This window comes from Rhamphochromis sp. 'chilingali', assembly GCF_963969265.1.
Source record: "Rhamphochromis sp. 'chilingali' genome assembly, chromosome: 22".
Taxonomy (NCBI): Eukaryota; Metazoa; Chordata; class Actinopteri; order Cichliformes; family Cichlidae; genus Rhamphochromis; species Rhamphochromis sp. 'chilingali'.
Window position 1 is genome coordinate 20,691,306 of NC_137950.1, and position 17,718 is coordinate 20,709,023.

General features: G+C 41.4%; 1 protein-coding gene across 3 annotated transcripts in view; it reads right to left on the bottom strand.

Moving 5' to 3' along the window:
* The window catches only part of LOC308391075 (C-terminal-binding protein 2), a 94,718-nt gene extending 77,247 nt beyond the window's left edge, over positions 1-17,471 (bottom strand). The window contains exon 1 of one of the 3 annotated variants that reach the window (XM_080873518.1): positions 17,062-17,471. The gene's annotated coding sequence lies outside the window, so the exon portion shown is untranslated. Of the gene's footprint in view, positions 1-16,075; positions 16,095-17,061 lie in introns of those variants that run through there. The other 2 variants (XM_080873520.1, XM_080873519.1) reach the window with 2 other exon arrangements.
* Between the last annotated feature and the right edge of the window lie 247 nt (positions 17,472-17,718).

Here is a 17,718-nt window from a genome sequence, read left to right on the forward strand (position 1 = left end):
TAAAAGCCAGAATAGTAAATACTTTCAGTGATAACACTGGTGAAAATCAGCCTATCATAGCATCCACAAACAGTACCGTGCAAAAGTTTTGACTCACCTTTCTTTTTTTTTAGATATTTTATTGGAAAAAATAGGAGCAGCAATTTATAGAAACATGTGCAAACATAGATGGAAATACAGCGTATATGGCAGAAATAGAGTTTGTATAATTCTAGAGGGCTTGAAAGTCTATCCATTATGCTTTTACTACAAAGGCAGTGAGTCTGGGTTCATTGTCATGCTGAAAAATTAAGCTGTTGCCAGTCAGACACATTGAAGATGGACCAAAATTTGACAGTACATTTCTGTGTTCCATCAGTTTTTATGGCTGTAGACACTCCCTATTCTATCTCTCTCTCCTGACCTTCTCCATACATAAGGAGGATGATTTGTATATTGGAGATTATTTGTATCTGTCATCTGAAATGACCCAATAAAAAACAGAACATACTGTAACTCAGATGCATGCTTTAATTTCAAAACTACTGCAGTATTAACAGTGGCCCAGTAGAGGTCTTGTAGACAGAGTAGTATCACAGCTGAGCAGACAGTAGCATGCAGCATTTGTTTTATCTTTATGATAAGATGCCAAATAGTTTGTTAGCATTAAACCTAATTAAAAGTCTCCTTAGCATTTCTAAGTATATAAAGTAAATTGGCATATTCATATTAATTTGTGCTTTATTGTTAAAATCAATATTGACTCCAAAAATCGAGTGTTTGATGGCGCCAATTAAAAGCTAAGACCCGAATGTTATCCATGCACGATTTTATATCATCTCAGTACAAATGCAGGCACGCTTTTTTCTCAGCCATTATAGCTCTACATGAGAGCAGAAAGAATACGAGGTACTGAGGCTGCTTAGTGCAGGTCATGGAAGCAAAGAGGACAATAGCCGCCTCTTAGGCACAGGTTAATTAAGCCATTCAGAGGGCGCCCATTTTGAGCCTCTGCAGGTTAATTACAAAGCAATAATGACAGGCAGCCAAGTTGATGTTATGCAAAGCAGACTGGTTTAGAAAAGTTGCGCTGCAGTGAAAGCGTGCTTGTCAGACTTCCCATGTATCCACCTAACAGGTCGCTCCAAGTCAGGACTCGTGTAAAGTATCAGATTTTTCTGTGCATTTGTGACCCTCCTCAAATGAACTACTAACACACATTAGAGGATGTCAGTCTAATAAACAGGATGCCAAATTTAGAGTTTGTATTTGTTCATATTTTCAGCAAAAGCCACAAATTTGATGTTCAAGTTTTCAAGGAACATAAAAAAAGGCGGGGACATTCACTTCACAGCTGGAAAAATATGAACAAGAAGGTTAAAGTGGAATGGGTCACTCAGCTTGAGCATGTCAGACAGTCACAAATCAGCACAACAAATGGCAAAAAGTCAACAAAGCTGCTCTATCTTTGACACAGATGGAAACAACAAAGACGATGTGATGGGTTAAAATGATTTTTTAACAAATATATAGCTTATAAATATCTAATAAGGGTCTAACACTCACCTTTTGTAAACTTGAAAGGTGGCTTTAAAAATACTGGTGGGAGTTCAGGGTACTTACGACTGACTTCAACAGCAGCCCTAAAATAACTAATAAGAAAAGTTATTAAACTAACCTGAAACATATCTGGGCATACTGTGTGTCCACAAGAAAATACATAATCCACTGTTACCTAACATGTAAAAGAGTCCAAACAAAGGCAGAACGTGGTAAACAAGCCCGCGATACCACAACAACAAGGCAGTGTGGCTGCATTCCCAGCAGACTTACTACGAAGCAACAGACACTACTCGCTCCGACCAATCCCTGAGATCAACTCCTGGGTGGTACAACCAGGAATTGGGCCATTTGGTTTCCAAAAGCACCCAGTCCAGGCCCTAATGGAGCTGACTGATCACATTTCACAACAGGGCCAATGCAACCAGCAGAGCAGAACAAGGACCTGAACAAGGCAGAGCTAGTGGCCCAGAGCCCAGAGGCCCACTATAAAGACCAAAGGACACTGTGCTGCCTGCGGCCTGGAGAGCAGGGAGGGCAGGAAGGGACCCTAACTGCACACAAACCTCTTTCAGACACTGTAACTAGCTTTAAGTATTCATTTAAGTCACAGTTTTGCAGCTTGCAGAAATAAACTGTCACTGAATGTGTCTGTATCCAAACGCCCTTTGCGTAGACGTCATGCATGAGTATTGTCATGGGAAAAACGGGTTAATAAAAATACAAATTTGAAGATATGACATGACATATTCAGCATTGCCCTATCTTTTAATGGTCCAATTGTTTATCTCTTCCAAGCTGGACGATGCCACACCTCTCTGAAAACTTTCCATGCAAATCCATCCGGACCTTTTTTAATAATCCTGCTAAGAATCAGACAAAAAAACAAACACAACACAACAAAGAAAAAAAACACACAAACACACACTGAATCAGAAAAAACAAATATAACCGTAACAGCTCACAATGTGTGTATGATTTTATTTTAAGTATTTTAAGTATAAGAAATCATGGCATTCAGTGGCATTCAATTCAGTCTTGAGCTGCAACACAGTCAGAGCCAATGTGAGACAAAGTGGCTCTGAGACCAAAATGGCATGTTTACATAATAATTGCATATATAAAAAAGGTGGCTCCACTCAGCAGCACACGCAGAGAGAAAACAGCCAACAGATGCTCGGATGGACTCCTGCGCATACACGTGCTAGTATACACAAACTAACAACCTCGTCAAAACTCTCATAATGTTTCCTCTTTGCAATTCTGACCATAGCAATAAACAATACAGGCAATTTCTGGAGAGGAGACACGCTTCTCAACAGTTACAAACTTTTACTGCGATATTTGAAACCATTAAAGTTTTTTTTTCGTCTTTTTGCCTAGCAATTGTTTCCCCATAAAATTAACAGACAAAATTCATTTACCAGCTTCCAACGCCGAAGCGACTCCCTTACAGCAGATAGCACGGAGTACACCTCTCGCTCAAAGATGACAAACACTGTTACCTTGACAGAATGCAAAGAGGAATTTCCCACTAGGAAGAAGAAATAAATTTTCAGTCACAGATAAGCAGATAACTGTCCTCAGCTGGAAGCTGACAGTCAGGCTGTTTTGTTTACCTAAGAAAATGGACTCACGGTGAACTTCAAATGAACCAGATCTAATGCAGACGCACCCACAGCAAGTTTATAACAGACAAGGTATGCTGAAAAATAATGGACGTCAATCATCCCAGCTAAAGAGGTCCACTAACACGCTGAAGCAGGTTGAGCTACATCAACAAACAGATTCTGTTATTTGTACACATAAAAAGAATATAATTGGAGGAAAAAAGGAAGCCCATTTATGTGGATTCAGGGCATGGAGGTCATAGCTTGGTAAACACAAGCCCCATTAAAACTTGTTTTTGCAATGAACTTTTGTTCTCTGGAGATGCTGTGTGAAGATTCATGAATGTTCACAACAATATATATAGTAAATTCATGGTTTAACAGCATTTATTAATTAAACAAGATAAACTGTGTACTTTCAGACAGTAAAGTACTTTTATTTGCTTGTCAAGTAAATAAGACACAGAAACTCCACAGCAATGCTATTTGTAAGAGAATTGTAAGACCTCAACCGACAATTACAAAGACTGGCATCCACAGACAGAATCACCAGGCATCCATCGTGAAGTTAATCCAGCCATCAGCCATGGTTTCATCCATATCGATGAGAGATATTCAATAGTTCTACTAAAATATTTACTCAGATCCATTTTTAGTTTATTGTCTTGTGATGTGTTTCTTATTATCTCAGATGCAGTATTTACATACATATCTGCAGCGAGTTGTCTGCCAGATGCAAAGACCAAACACGTGCTTTTTGCATTTGGTGGTATCTCTGTGGTTAGGCTGTTGCAGAACCAAAAGAAGAAGGTGACCTAAGCTAAGATTCATGAGAACGTTATGAAGTATATTCATAAGAATGTACTACTGAGGTATCTGCACTGTCTGTAAAAACCCTGAAGGAGCTATAAGAAATAAACCTCATGAAAAGTCATTAGGAGGGTTTAAAGTTATTATTATTTAAAGTTGTTATTGCATTTAAATAGTAGCTGTTATGTCTGTTAAGTCTGAAATGCACTATTATTCAAACCCTTAATTGAAGTCTTTTTATTTAACAAGAAAAATAAGGATGAGGCATTACATAGAAAAAACAAACTGAAACCCTCCTACACTGCTTTAAGTGCTTTAAAGAAACTAAACACAAGAAATGCCAGATGACAATTTCAACATCAGATACGCTGCATGTACTTTCAAGATTATCTAGTAATAAGATGTGAAGCTGAATAAGGTCACAGAAAAAATAACTAAGAAACAAAGAAAACAAAACAAGTCTTCAAATCTTCTGACAATACCAAATCATTCATTCACAGTGTCATAAGAACTATGTTTGATTGTAAATGCAATTTGCATAGATAAAGTGCTCTTACTCATACATTAAAAATTAATACCAGGGAAAACAGCAAAACCTTCATCTTGCATTCACTGTTGCATCTTTTATCAATTTAGTACACTTTTATTCAGAGTTGGTCCAATATGAGCTTATTCTGGCTATTGCTAGCAAATTAAAGTTACGCTATCTGGACACAACTATTCATCACCAATGGGAACATATGCTATGAAGTTCCCCGTGCACAGTTTTTGTGCTGATGTTAACACCAGAAAAGGTTTCAAACCTTGCAGTTATTCAGTCAGCAGCGTGTTGGCAACTTTGACGCACCACACCCTTCAGCGCTTACAGACCCCAATCTGTAACTTTATGTGGTCTGACACTTTGCGTCTGAGTTGCTGTGGTTGCTAAAGGCTTCGACTTTGCAATAATACCACTCACAGTTGACTTATTTATATTTACTTATTACAACGATGGCATCCTTTTATAGTACCACACTTAAATTCAGTAAGCTCTTCAAAACTATTTTTTCACAAATGTTCCTAAAGGCAGACTGAATGGCTCGGTGCTTGATCTTATACACCTGTAGCAGCTGGACTGAAGGATAGAGATCTATCCGCTGCAATTTTCTTTTCAGTTCGAAGCACTATAACTGACAGCATATACAAAGAAAACCCAACTTTTCTTCAGTTCTAATGGTTTTCATGATAAAAGAAATGATTCAACTTTACAATTTCCCACACACTGCAGTAAGTTGCAGGATCTACTCTCACTTACATAATTGAAAATAAAACTAGCTGTACACCCGACTTTACCTGACATATTTTAGCTTAACAAACAAAAGCAGGTACAACAGTTATTTGCATTGACATTGACCCTGTTTTGACCCATCTCCGCAATTTTCCTTGCAACTGCATTGGTCTTTTCACTGCTTATACCAAGGCTCATATCGAGCTTTGGCTACTTCAGATTTAGCCACTTTCCTTTTGCTATCATGTTCAAACTGGGCATGTTCAATTGGGTGAGGGTGTTTAAGTCTCTCAATAAGGTTGCTTCATGGCTACAGCACACAAACAATATGTTAGCATATAGCCGTAACTGTGTGAGCAGCTATTTTCTGCATGAAAACGACATGCATGAAACAGACCAGCTCATAATTGGACATATGTGAGACTCACCAGGCAATCTGGGCCAAGCACACGGAAAATCGGCCGATCCCGACCCCTGGCCGGTCGATCAGTGCATCTTTACCAAAAAACACCAGAATTCGCAAATAAAGTAAAAACTGTTGATTTTACTTAATATATAACTAGAATTCTGTTAACATGATACAAGATATTTGAGGCATTTCCTGCACCAAAGCAAGCATAGCAAAGACACAAGAATGTAAACAACAAATTAATGCTTTGCAGCCAGTCACTGTTTTAGGCGAGAAAATTATGACAGGGCTTAGTCACCAGCTGTCATCCTTTATGTTGTCTTTTTGCCTCCTTAATTGCATACTTTATGCTCCCATCATAAAAATTACATAAAACACTAATTTAGATTAGTATGGCCTTAGTATTTCATAGCAGGAGACACTCAAATCTACGCCATCTAATCCAAGTGGGAACAGTAGGAGGCGTTCTTTCTAGAACAGGAAGCAATGACCCGTGATGGTGGAGGTGCCACTCTCTGTAGGAAGTCGCACATTTTCTTTTTCCTCCTTAGCCTTACCTCCTAGTGATTAGAGGAACATCTGCAAACACCGACAGTCCTCTCTGCTTCCCTCTTCATATTTTACACAAGCAAACTCCAGGAATCATTACCCAACATGAGCTCATCATTAGCACATTCATAATTCAGTGTAATGGATTATGTAATTGCTCCATTAATCACGGGAGCCACCCCAGCATACTTTCCTATGCGTTAGTTTAATTATGGGCAATGCTTCTGTTAAAACAGGTTCTGTTTGCAGTAGCTGATTCGAAAAGTCTATTTTCTACTGTGGGAACTTGTGCAGGCTGCAGTTTAGAGACAGCATAGAGTTCTTGTGGTACGCCCGCAGACAGCTCTTCAATAAAATGTGTCATGGCAGGAGGGCACAATGAAAAAGTAGGCAAAAGGGCACATGCCTTTCAGGAAAGCAGTTGTCAAACTCAGGCATCACTTAAGTCACATAATTTACTGGCTTTTGCAACCTGTGTGATAAATATTCCAGTTATACACGACGGCTGGAAGTGTCTGAAAAAGATTAAGACACGTAGACATGGAGGTACTTGTCATCTGATTCCAGCAGCTGGCATGACTTGTGAGGACTTAATCCAACAGTGTCATCAGCTATTTGTCAAGGAAAAGAGATAGGGGGCTCTGCATTCCCTCCTCTGTACTATTGTTGGAATCTCAATGTGAAAGTCTGGCTACAGTCCTTTAGTTTGAGTGACATTTGGCTATCATCACCGAGGGACACTTGGTGTATTTCGGTCATCTCATCCTTATTAAAAAGGTCAGTGACAGGCAGAGCTCCCTGTGCACTCGTAAGTGCGCTGAGGGCTGACAAGAAGTAACAGCCTTTGTTGGGGGGGAAAAAACTGCTGTTACATAACAGAAATCACTCTGGATATACAGAAACTGCAGCATACTTATCAGTTATTTTCCTTGTGTGCTTTCTTCCCCCAGATTGTACTCGCAGTGATGTCTTTCTTACTTTTGCTTTGTTTCTGCACTTGCAGAGAGAGCGCAAGAGTCGGAAAATTAATATGTATTTTATACTGCTGCATATATGGTCCAGAATAAACCTCCAGTCTAAATAGGACCTGAGTGACTGGTCCTTCAGTCACTACCTACACAAAACAAACAACTAAATGGTTTGTGGTTACTGTCAAGATGCTGGCAAAGCTTCACAAGGCATAAAGCCTCCTGCCAATAACACCGCCTGAGCCAAACAGAAAGACGGTGAGAAACACACACAGAATAAAAGATGGCAAGAAATGTTTTTCCATTGTGAGGAATACACATGTAATGCTTGCGGGGGAAAAAAGAAGCTTAGGCATTCACCTTGCTGAACTGACATTTAAATAAGCAGGAGCCATTTTCTTCATCAATCTCTGCATCCCTCCCCTTTCTCCTGCTCCCTCCGTGCCACTGTAATTTGAAGCTGTCACAAACAAATCCCTCTCGCAGACCTTTCCAAATGTCAGGTTTTCGTCAAGCTCCATGACGGCCTTCAAGAATCAGACCCGCGGAAACTTTTGTCAAGAAAAAAAGAAAAAAAACAACAGAAAAAAGAAGCAGCAGAGTTCAAGTACGTATGCATATTTATGGGCATTCACAAATTCACTCCTCGCAGAGTTACCAGAGCAGGGATGGGACAGAGCTACTGATCTGACAGTCACTTGACTCCACATTTTACAAGTATTGCTCGGGTTTTGTGCTCGTTCTGTGTCACAGTTGAGAAAATACTAGGATTTTATTTATTTTTTTCTCAGGCCAGCGGGGTTTTTCCTGGCTCACAATGTGCCCTTGGTGGGTGACTATACGTGGTATTTGCCCTGCAATGAATCTGTGTTATGTGATAGAAATATATGCATTTCTCTTTTTTGTAACTTTTCTACATGATAAGACAAAATGATCCGAGGTCTGTCTTTTGCAGAGATTATTAAAATAGCTGAGTCTTTTGTCCTCTTTGTCAACCACTTCTAATTTCTCACCAGGGAAGGCTTTTTAATATCTGGAATTTTGGTACCTTTGCCCTTTAAAGGCTCGGAATCGTATTATTATTTTTTATTAACTTTTTAAAAATTCATTCGAATTTTTTGGAAACAATGATAGGGGGGCAAAAAGGCAGTTTTGACTCCAGTCTCCAGTGGCTACGCTAGAAGCCCAGAAAAATATGTGATTACCCTCAGAGACTAAGTCTTACATGTGTATAAAAGCACATGTGCACTGCATGCCATTTAGGAAAAGTAGAAAAAAGAAAATAGTTAGAAACAATTCCCCAAATCCCATAATAAAAATAATAATAACCATGTAATTACACATCGCTGAAGCTTCTTTTCAGCAACTGACCAAAACTAAACAAAATGGGGAGGTTGGACAATCTTCATAAAGCCTGCAGTTTGTTCAGGGTCAAAACATTTGGAGGAAATACAAGAAAAAAGTAACAAAAAATACTTCCTTCAATAACAGACAGACATTGCACAGAAAGCTTGGCACAGGTCAGCGTCAATTCAGCAACTATATAATCAAACTGCATCATTTTAATAACCTCTGACACAAAGAAAGTTAACAAGAAACTGTTATCAGAGCGTGCGAATGTGCGAGAATGAAATGAGGGGAGAGCAAGACGAGCTAATCAGCTCTCGCTCTTCAGTGGCATTTCACGAACTCTCTGCTAGTAGTTCAACGTGCACAAAATGAACCCCGTCATCAATAAGTGAGCACGCTGATATAGCACGAGTAGATCCAGGCTCCTTCGCCATGAGATGGGAGGAACATCCTATAGTAAAAAAAAATGGTAAATGAATTTTGAAGATGAACTGCTTAAGGGATAAAAAGTAGCTTCTTTGAATATGGTCATAGTAAAAAAAAAAAAGAAAATCTAGAAAGGAAAAGAAAATTACCCTCCCAGCATGAGTTTCTGGTATAGCCCGAACTGTAACATCTGCCTTTCTTAAGACATAGATCCTACCTATGAAAAAAGCTCCCCTTTCACAGCAGCATGTGCAAGATGCTGAGCAAGTAGTGGTGATGGACAGCAACAAGGACTTAAGAGAGGTTAGAGCAGGCAAAGACGAGAGGGGAAAAAAATCTTTCTTTTCACTGTCAAGACGTTTTACTGCCATCTTCTAATCTATGCAATTGCAGTTGCACATTGTGTCAACATGTCCAGAAGGCCAGGCTGGTTTGGGATTTTTTTTTCTGCCACCCACCCCACTCCTAAATTTTTCCTCTTCGTTGCCTTGCATCAGGCACAGGATCTGAGGCTTTAATATGGTTGCCAGTGAGGCAACAGCCATTTAATAACAATGCAATAGTTCCTCACAGCAGTAGTCCAGTGTCGCTCATACACCCCGCCGGGTGCAGATGGTACATTGTCTGTGATTTACGAAAACATTCTCCTTTCAGAGATGTTTTTCCTTTCTCCCCAACACATCCGCTGCACCTTTTGTCAGCAATATTTAAGTCTCTTCTTGATAGAAACAACACACTTTTTGTCTGAAGCCCATGAAGTCATATTTCGTAACAGGTCAGCTAAAGTGGCTACCCCCAGAGGTGATGTGAGAGTGCATGTTTGTGTGTGCATGTCTGTGTGTGTGAGAGTGTATGGTTTAGTAGGAAGCCTCTCACATTTGCCTCAAAGCCTCCCGCAGTGGGGGACATCTGGAGGAGGCGTTGCCGAGTAAACAGAGAAAAGAAGAAGAGTTCAGGCCTGAAATATCATCCTACAAGGACGGAGCTGGCTTTCATTAACATACAAAGGGGGGAGAAACGGTGGTGGAGATTTATTCAAATCAAAATGGCTAATGTTGCCATAAGCCAGTCACCTTGCCAACTTACCCTAAAACTCATTCTTTTTATCAGTGGCCCTTCCCCTGACTCACTGCTGAGAGCAATTAGGGCAAAATTTGATGAAAATGACCAGTAATTCAGTGTAAAGAAAAAAGCTTCCAAGTAACCATTTCACAAGGTAGATGTTCATTATGAGCCAGCGGGAAAGAGCCTCCTCTTAATAGAGTGCCAGCCATAAACATCCCTCATCATCACCGGGCCTGCCATTTGATCTCACCTCTGGGGATTCTGTGCTGGGCAGCTTCATTCATTTCTTCTGTGTTTCACTGTCTGTTTACTCAGTAATGGACTCTGCCCAGAGAGTTGTTAAGGGGAACAAAGTGAAAGTGCCCGACACTCTGCTGTGGCGGTGATTAACGACTGAATTAGAAAACAACTCCGGGTCACCTTCTTTAACATTGTGATGGATGATCTCTTGCGAGAATTTGATAGCAATTGTTATAGGTGTGCCAGAATCTGGATCACAGGCGGGGCAAAGCGACGGTGCGTTTACAGTGCGGATCAACTTTTCCACGAATCTGCGAGCGGTAAACACTGTGCTGTAATTAACAGCTAAATGCAATAAAACGAGGCTTTCATAGTAAGCACCTCACTGATGAGGGTGCATGCAATTGTGTCCACCACTGTCTGTAAAGCTTTAGTTAGTGTTGCCCTACTTCAGCTGTGTATATGCCATCTCGCCTGTCACAGGCAGTTTACAAGACTGGGAACGAGGGTTGCCATCTGTCCCACCTCTATGGGGTGCACAGAGGGACGTTTTGCACAGTTTTGGCATGGCTGACTTCCCCTAATGCTGCACAAATGTTTAGAGACATTACATAAGCAATGAGACCTCCACTAGCATGGGGGAGGGGTGGGGGTGTGGAGATGGATATGTGCATTAGAGGACAAGAAAAAAGCCAAAGAGGAAACAAGATAAGAAAGTGTGAGACAGCAGCCCTGGTCTTTTCATTCTTCTTACCAACTGCACTTTCAGACATATAATAGCGCTACAGGGCTACATTGGCGTTGCTATAGGGTGTATGTGAAGGGTAAATATGAATAAGTGCAGTTTGAAGGCATTTGAAATGCCAATACCTCACATGGGGTGTTTTTCATACCATCAAAGCACAGCTGCAATACTTTATACCACAAAGTATCTGGTAAGTGACGTGTTCTACTGTGTTTGATAAAAGCAGTGTGTTGCAAGATGTTGAAATGCACTGTCTCAAAAGCGGGGGCAAAAACAGTTTGTTTCAGAGATCCTACAAACAAAAGCTTCTTAATTTCCCTAATATGTTAAATGCATCAGCCAGCGCCCTATAATAGCATCAGCAACAATTCCCTAAAATTAGGGGGGTGAATGCTTAAGGATAGATCAAAAGATTAGATCTAATTCTTTATCTGACTGTAGCTGAACTTGGAGAGGTAAAAAAAAAAAACTCACACAAACAACAAAAAACAAAATTCACTGGTGATACTGACGCCACTTACATTTATATTTTGCAGGAAATTGAGAAGGAGAGGAACAGCAACTTGATGCACAGACCACTGAGCGCACCCCTGCCAAGGAGAGGTTTAAAATACTACAACATGTTGCAACAGACAGCCTAAACTCGCTGTTCCCTACTCATTTTACAGCTCATTATACTCACTGCCCTCACTGAAAGCTACCTAAGGAGAGACTGGGAAAGAAATGCCCAGCTATCCACACGTTAAATTTACTCAACCCACATCCGAACTATACACAGTCCACACAGGTGTACTGAGCTGCGTCTTTCACCTCGAGCATCTTTTGTCCGCACAGTGTATCACATTTACATCCCAATTTAGAGAATGACCCACATGCTGCTGATTCCATTTGGACAGAAATCTTAATCTAAGTACCAAAACTGAGCAGCCCCAGTGTTGATGTACTTCAATCACTGATGTTGCAGCATGGCAGTAATGAGATGGTGCTACTTACCCTCACCCACCCACTCACCCACCAGTATTACACCTCAAACACTCCCTGCAGTGACCTCAGTTGCTGATTTTATCACTTCCTTGTATTGCAAACGCTGCTGTTCTCATGGTGGTCCCCCTTCCTTCGTAGCCTGCCCTGCAATTGATAACGTCCACTAATTTTTGTTTTTCGGGAACCAGCGCCCATCGTGTGATTGCGCTTTTTTGGGTGTGTGTTCTGTTATTTTATATTTAAGCATATGTCTGTCTGTGGTTGTGCGTGCTAGCATGTGTGAGAGAAAGCTCATTTTCTCTGCCGCGCACCAAAGGAATAACCTCTGAATTAGTATTCAGTAATGAGACAGGGTGTGGGAATGATGGTGAATTTGTAAGCACGCACCATCTTCCCTAATTCCATTTAGGAGTCCTGTAAACACTTATAAATGCAGCAGATAGTTACAGCAGCACCCCCCCTGTCCTCCCCTCCTGCTTTCAGCTCTCATCAGGCTCGCACATCTCCAAAGAAACCAAGGGCAGGAGAGGAGGAGATACTGCAAATCACATTATGGGACATGAAATTAATCCAGCCTCCCCAAACATTTGGCCTTCACACAGTTTAACCTTGAAACTGCTTTTTACTTCCTTGCATGAAGACTTTATAAAAAAAACCTCTGTCACATCCAAGAGAGCAAGCCTGACATTACAACAATGGCGCTGCCGAGGTAATAATTCAATAGGATCCTTCACCGTGCTGATGATATGTTGTAATTTCATTTCACTTACGTCTGTTTCATATTGTAATACACAATTGAGTAGGGGCACTTTACGTCCCAAAAGACCACTTCCTCCTAAGATAATAAAAGCCTTTTGTGCTTGCCTTTGAGAAATCCTTGGTGGATTATGTGAGTGCAGATTTGGGAGCACATCAATTAATATGCATTAAACGAAAGTGTATTAAGTTATGAAAAATAATTAATAACTCTAATTGCTGTAGTGCTGCTTTGCCAAACGACTCATACCTTAATGCTAACAAGATGGTCTCTGACACGGCCAACAGGGGCCAAAGTACAAGCGCTGCGTGACCTTTTGCACTGCTGAAAGACAATGCACCTACACTTTATTACACGGGCACATCGCTCTCCCCTGATACTAATGTAGAGTGGTGCAAGGTAAAAGCACAGAGTGGCTGTTGCAGTGCATCCACTCCAATAACAGCAGGGAAAAAAAACTGCCAGCCAACTCAGAAGCCACATGAGGTTCAGCCTTACTAGTTTCAGTCAGAATAAAATACATCTGTTTGTGTTAGCGAATACTGTAGATCTCTTATGCACACCCTATCGCTGGATCTTGTCCCTTTGTATAGTACAGAGAATAGTGCTGGCACAGGGTTCCACGAAAAAGACATCCACAGCTCCAATTATCCTTTACCCCTGTGTAGCTCTGGAGAACACAACTGCTGCTACTGTCAATGAAATTATAGGAAAGGGTGGGGGTGGGGGTTGGTTAGCGATGATAGTCCCCCTCTAACCACACCCACACTGAACACACGCGCTCTTCAATGTGCGTAAAAGTGAAGACTCACAATGCCTTAAGAGAAAAAGCAAAGAAATGGGAATGACAAGTAAACTATTTCTTTGAGATATCTTTTCAATACAGCATTTCTAAAGGTGAGAGGAGTTTTCAAAGCATGAGATAGTACCTCTTGCTGAGTAATGACATCTCTTGTTGCCGTGAGTAGCAAAGACCTTGTTTCCAAGTTCTCTGCTTTGACCAAGAGCAATCTGGGGCCGGATTTACCGTCTCGATCAGTTTCTACGGCCACGTTTTTCACAGCAGAAAAAGTAAACATTAAAAACACTATCCCAGCTTTCAGCTAAATCAATCTTCACTTTGCTTGGAAATAATGAGCACGTTGAGCGAGCTTCAAATGAACACCGTTGCCCCCGGGCTCGTCAGCTCTACGCAGTCACATCACACAGGCACTTTTGAGGAACGCAGGAAAAAAAAGACGACTAGTCTTAGCTTTCAGAGACCAATTAAAACACATATTCAAATTGACCTAAAAGAAGCGTAATAAGGCATTCGTTTATGGTGCTGTCCCATACTCACGGTTTCACCCGTTTTTAGATACACTGCAATTGTTTTCAACCCTGACAAACAAATAATCTCACCAGAGTGGAAAACTGAAAAAAAAACCCTCTCCCATCTCATCTCTGCAGGATCAAAGACTACATCGAGATGTAGCGAGCACGTAATTTTCACACAACATGCACACAGGCTCATTCAAAGGACATGAAGGCAGAATTTACCAGCTCTGTATGCACAGCATGCATACATTAGTTGATTCTTATTAAAGCCCACAGTGAACATTAGATCAGCATCATTACTATCTACAAAGAAAATACACTGAAAATAGACATCTTGTTAGCTTCACAATTCAGCAAATATGGGAATTACACAGCATGGTGTATTAAATGCTACACGTGTCACTATAGCACTGAGCAAGGCAGCTGCAAATAATCAGTTGTTTTATCTACTAAAGGTCAAAATAAAGAAAAATGCCAAATGCAACTTTCCAGCACTTCAAAATGTTTCCCTCCACCCAAAACCAAACACATTCCATTCAAAGAAGGTTTAAAACAGTGAAAGAGTGACATTTTCAGGGAAATTTTCTTCCAGTCTACTAATTAATTAAAGCAATAGAACCTATTAAGAAAACAAACTTGAAATGGAAATGAGACATTCAGGCAGCTCTTCAGCCAGTCAGAATTTTAACCATGACATATTTGGCAGCACAGCCCAGCGGGCAGGCTACGCAGCAACTCTAAAACATGCTCCCTCTCCCTTCCACAGCACTTCTTGGGAAGCCGCTCTCATAAATCCCTTCTAATGGTTGCTGGCGAGGGAACTTTTTAACACAGAACTTAGCAGCCACTGTTATTCACCCATATAGCGAGAGTCTTGGGATGATGGATGGTAATAAATATTGCACGGGGCTAACAGAGGTCCCCTCAGAGACGTTCAATTGCCTTGAGTGATAGGGTGCTGCTCGGCAACACAGGAGAGGATGGCAGAGGGCAGGCTCTTCACGGGGTCGGCTAACTGAGTCTGTTCAATTTCCTCTGTGGAAACATGACAGGTCCCATTCTAAATGATAACACTGACTCACAGTGTGGGAAGGTGAGCCTAACAAAGGGTGCCTTCTGCAAAAAAATATGTATCTTAACGTATGTGTAGCGATTTTATTGGTTATGAATGAGGAATTGATCCACTGTGGACCAGGAGTAATTGTGAATGTAGAATACCGCTCTGTGTTAGGAGCTCTTTCCTGCTGCACTTTTGCAGTTTATCGTTTTTTTCCTGACAAGGGAGCTCTGTTGAGCTGATCTGCCCACCATCTTAACTGCTTCCTTGACAATGGCTGACAATGGAGCAGATGTCCAAGCTGCACACATCTGTAACAGTCTGATATTCCTTAAGGCGCACACGCCCCCCTCCCTTCTCAGTCAATACATGCACAGACAAAGAGGTCACCTCTTATTTAGCTTGCAGTGATCCAATTATTTACTTTGATTATATCAAGATTATACTTTTTCTTTTGGTGTGGGTGCTGGATGGAAATTATCTTAGTTGACAAGAATTAATTACTGACGATGATGTTTTTAATGATGAGCGATAAGGAATTGGGATAACCCCGGTTCTTCATTAATCCAACACGTGTCCTGTTGTCATATTTTCAGAGTAATCAGTGAATTAATTAGTCCAATAATATGTAAGAATACTTTAGTGGGTGTAATTAACAAGTTAACACAAGGCAATTAGCAGCTCATTTATACGCTGCCTGCACCTAAAGGTGGCTGTAAACAGAGGAAGCACTTTCTTTACTACTTTTTTTAAAGTTTACCCAACCAGAAGTGATACTTTATTCCAGCTGCAAATAACAGCTCAGCAATTAAAATAATATACACTCACCTCTATGTAAAATACAGCTAACTGATTAAGAGCAGGGACTACAGAAAACAGCTCATTATTCTCCTCTAGCGGTTTTCAAGTCACATCGTCTATGGGATCAAGAGAACGCCATCCACTTAACAACTGTTAAGTTAATCAGTTTCTAAAATCTTACTTTTATTTGGCAAACTGCACCTCTGCAGCTCCACACTAAACCACCAAATCCTTTCAGGTGAGTTTCCTCGGGGCAAAATGTCATCAGATGCAGGTGTTTGATCTTCTATCTATTTGCGGGGCCCTGCAATTCAAAAAAAAAGTTTAAGGGGCCCTCTGATCCTCCGTAACCATGCGTAACAGCTTATTGCAAAGTGTCTCCAAAAGAGGTCTTAAAATGTGTGCAAGGACACAAACAAGTGAATGGTCAGTGACATTGTGATGCAGCAAATGTGCTCCTGTTGGGATGACTTGTGTGCGTGCGTTTTGCGCGTGCGTTTCTCTTTCTTTCCTTTTTCTTCTTTCTTTTTAAGAGACACAGGCTGAGCAGCGAGGAGCGCTGAAGATTACACAGGATGACGTCTTCTACAACACTATTATGCCTACAAAAACTCAGTCATTCGGATCAAGCATGGGGTATTAGAGGATTTATGAGCAAATAGTCTCGCTGGAAAGCACAACACAGCCTGTACAACTCCACAGCCATTCAACAGACACTCTACTAATGCACTTCCTATTTTCTTTTAACCGACACGCACTCCGTGAGGGGTCTGGCTGTGTGCAAAAACAATACACTCCGCATGCCTTTGCCGAACAGCTACCTTTCGCCATGTAAAGGTGAGGAACGTAAATGTCAACACTGTAAGGAGGGAAACGCGGTCCGGTCGTGTCCACATTTGACACAGCGTGCTATATACGTGGTCAGAAATAATTTCCCTCCCGTGTGTACAACCCACCCCGACCGACCATTCCCCCATCTTCATGGCGCAGTAAGGTGGACACACATGGTCAGAGCCGTATGCGGACCCGAAACCCAACGGCGGCCAACTCTCTTTTGAACCCCCCTCCTCACCACCAACACCACCAACACCACCATCCCTCCTCCAAAACTGAATTACACGAGTTAAATCTGCACGGCTGGTGTTGCTTCTGTAAATGCAGTCTTACCTGGATGAATGGTATCAGATAGCAAGTTGAGAAGCCGACTTTTTTTTTTTTTTTTTTTTTTTTTTTAGGCACACGTCGGCGGCAGCATCATCCGCTTCGGGGACACGAAATAAGATTTGGAGTAATTCTGATTCCACCTTATTATTAATCCTCCGCGCGCTGCACGAGCGGCTTCTCTCGCGGGCTCTCTCTCTCCCCCCTCTCTTTTTCTCTTTTAGGGGCAGGCGAGAAGAAACAACCGGATAGAGAGGAGTGATAGCCGAGCAGGGAACGAGCTACAATGTGTTGAAGCGAGTCCTTGTTTATTCAAATACGACGGAGCATAAACGCCGAGTAGGTGTCTAACTGCTTCTCTGCTTTATTTTACCTCTCTCTCTCTTTCTCTCTCTCTTTGGCTGTAGTCACACTATGTCTAACTCTCTTTTTTATAAAGGCGGGGTCTTGGGTCGTTTAAACCAATGACATAAACCAAGAAGAAGAAGAACACCCCCCCACCACCACCACCACAAACACACGCACACACACACACACCACCGTCTCTCTCCCCCCCCCCCCCCCTCTCTCTGTTAGACACACACCTTCCTCTACCGCGGTGAGCATAAATGATGCGGTCATTTTTGGTTTCTTCCTCTGGAATGACCGCATCTCTCTCTCTCT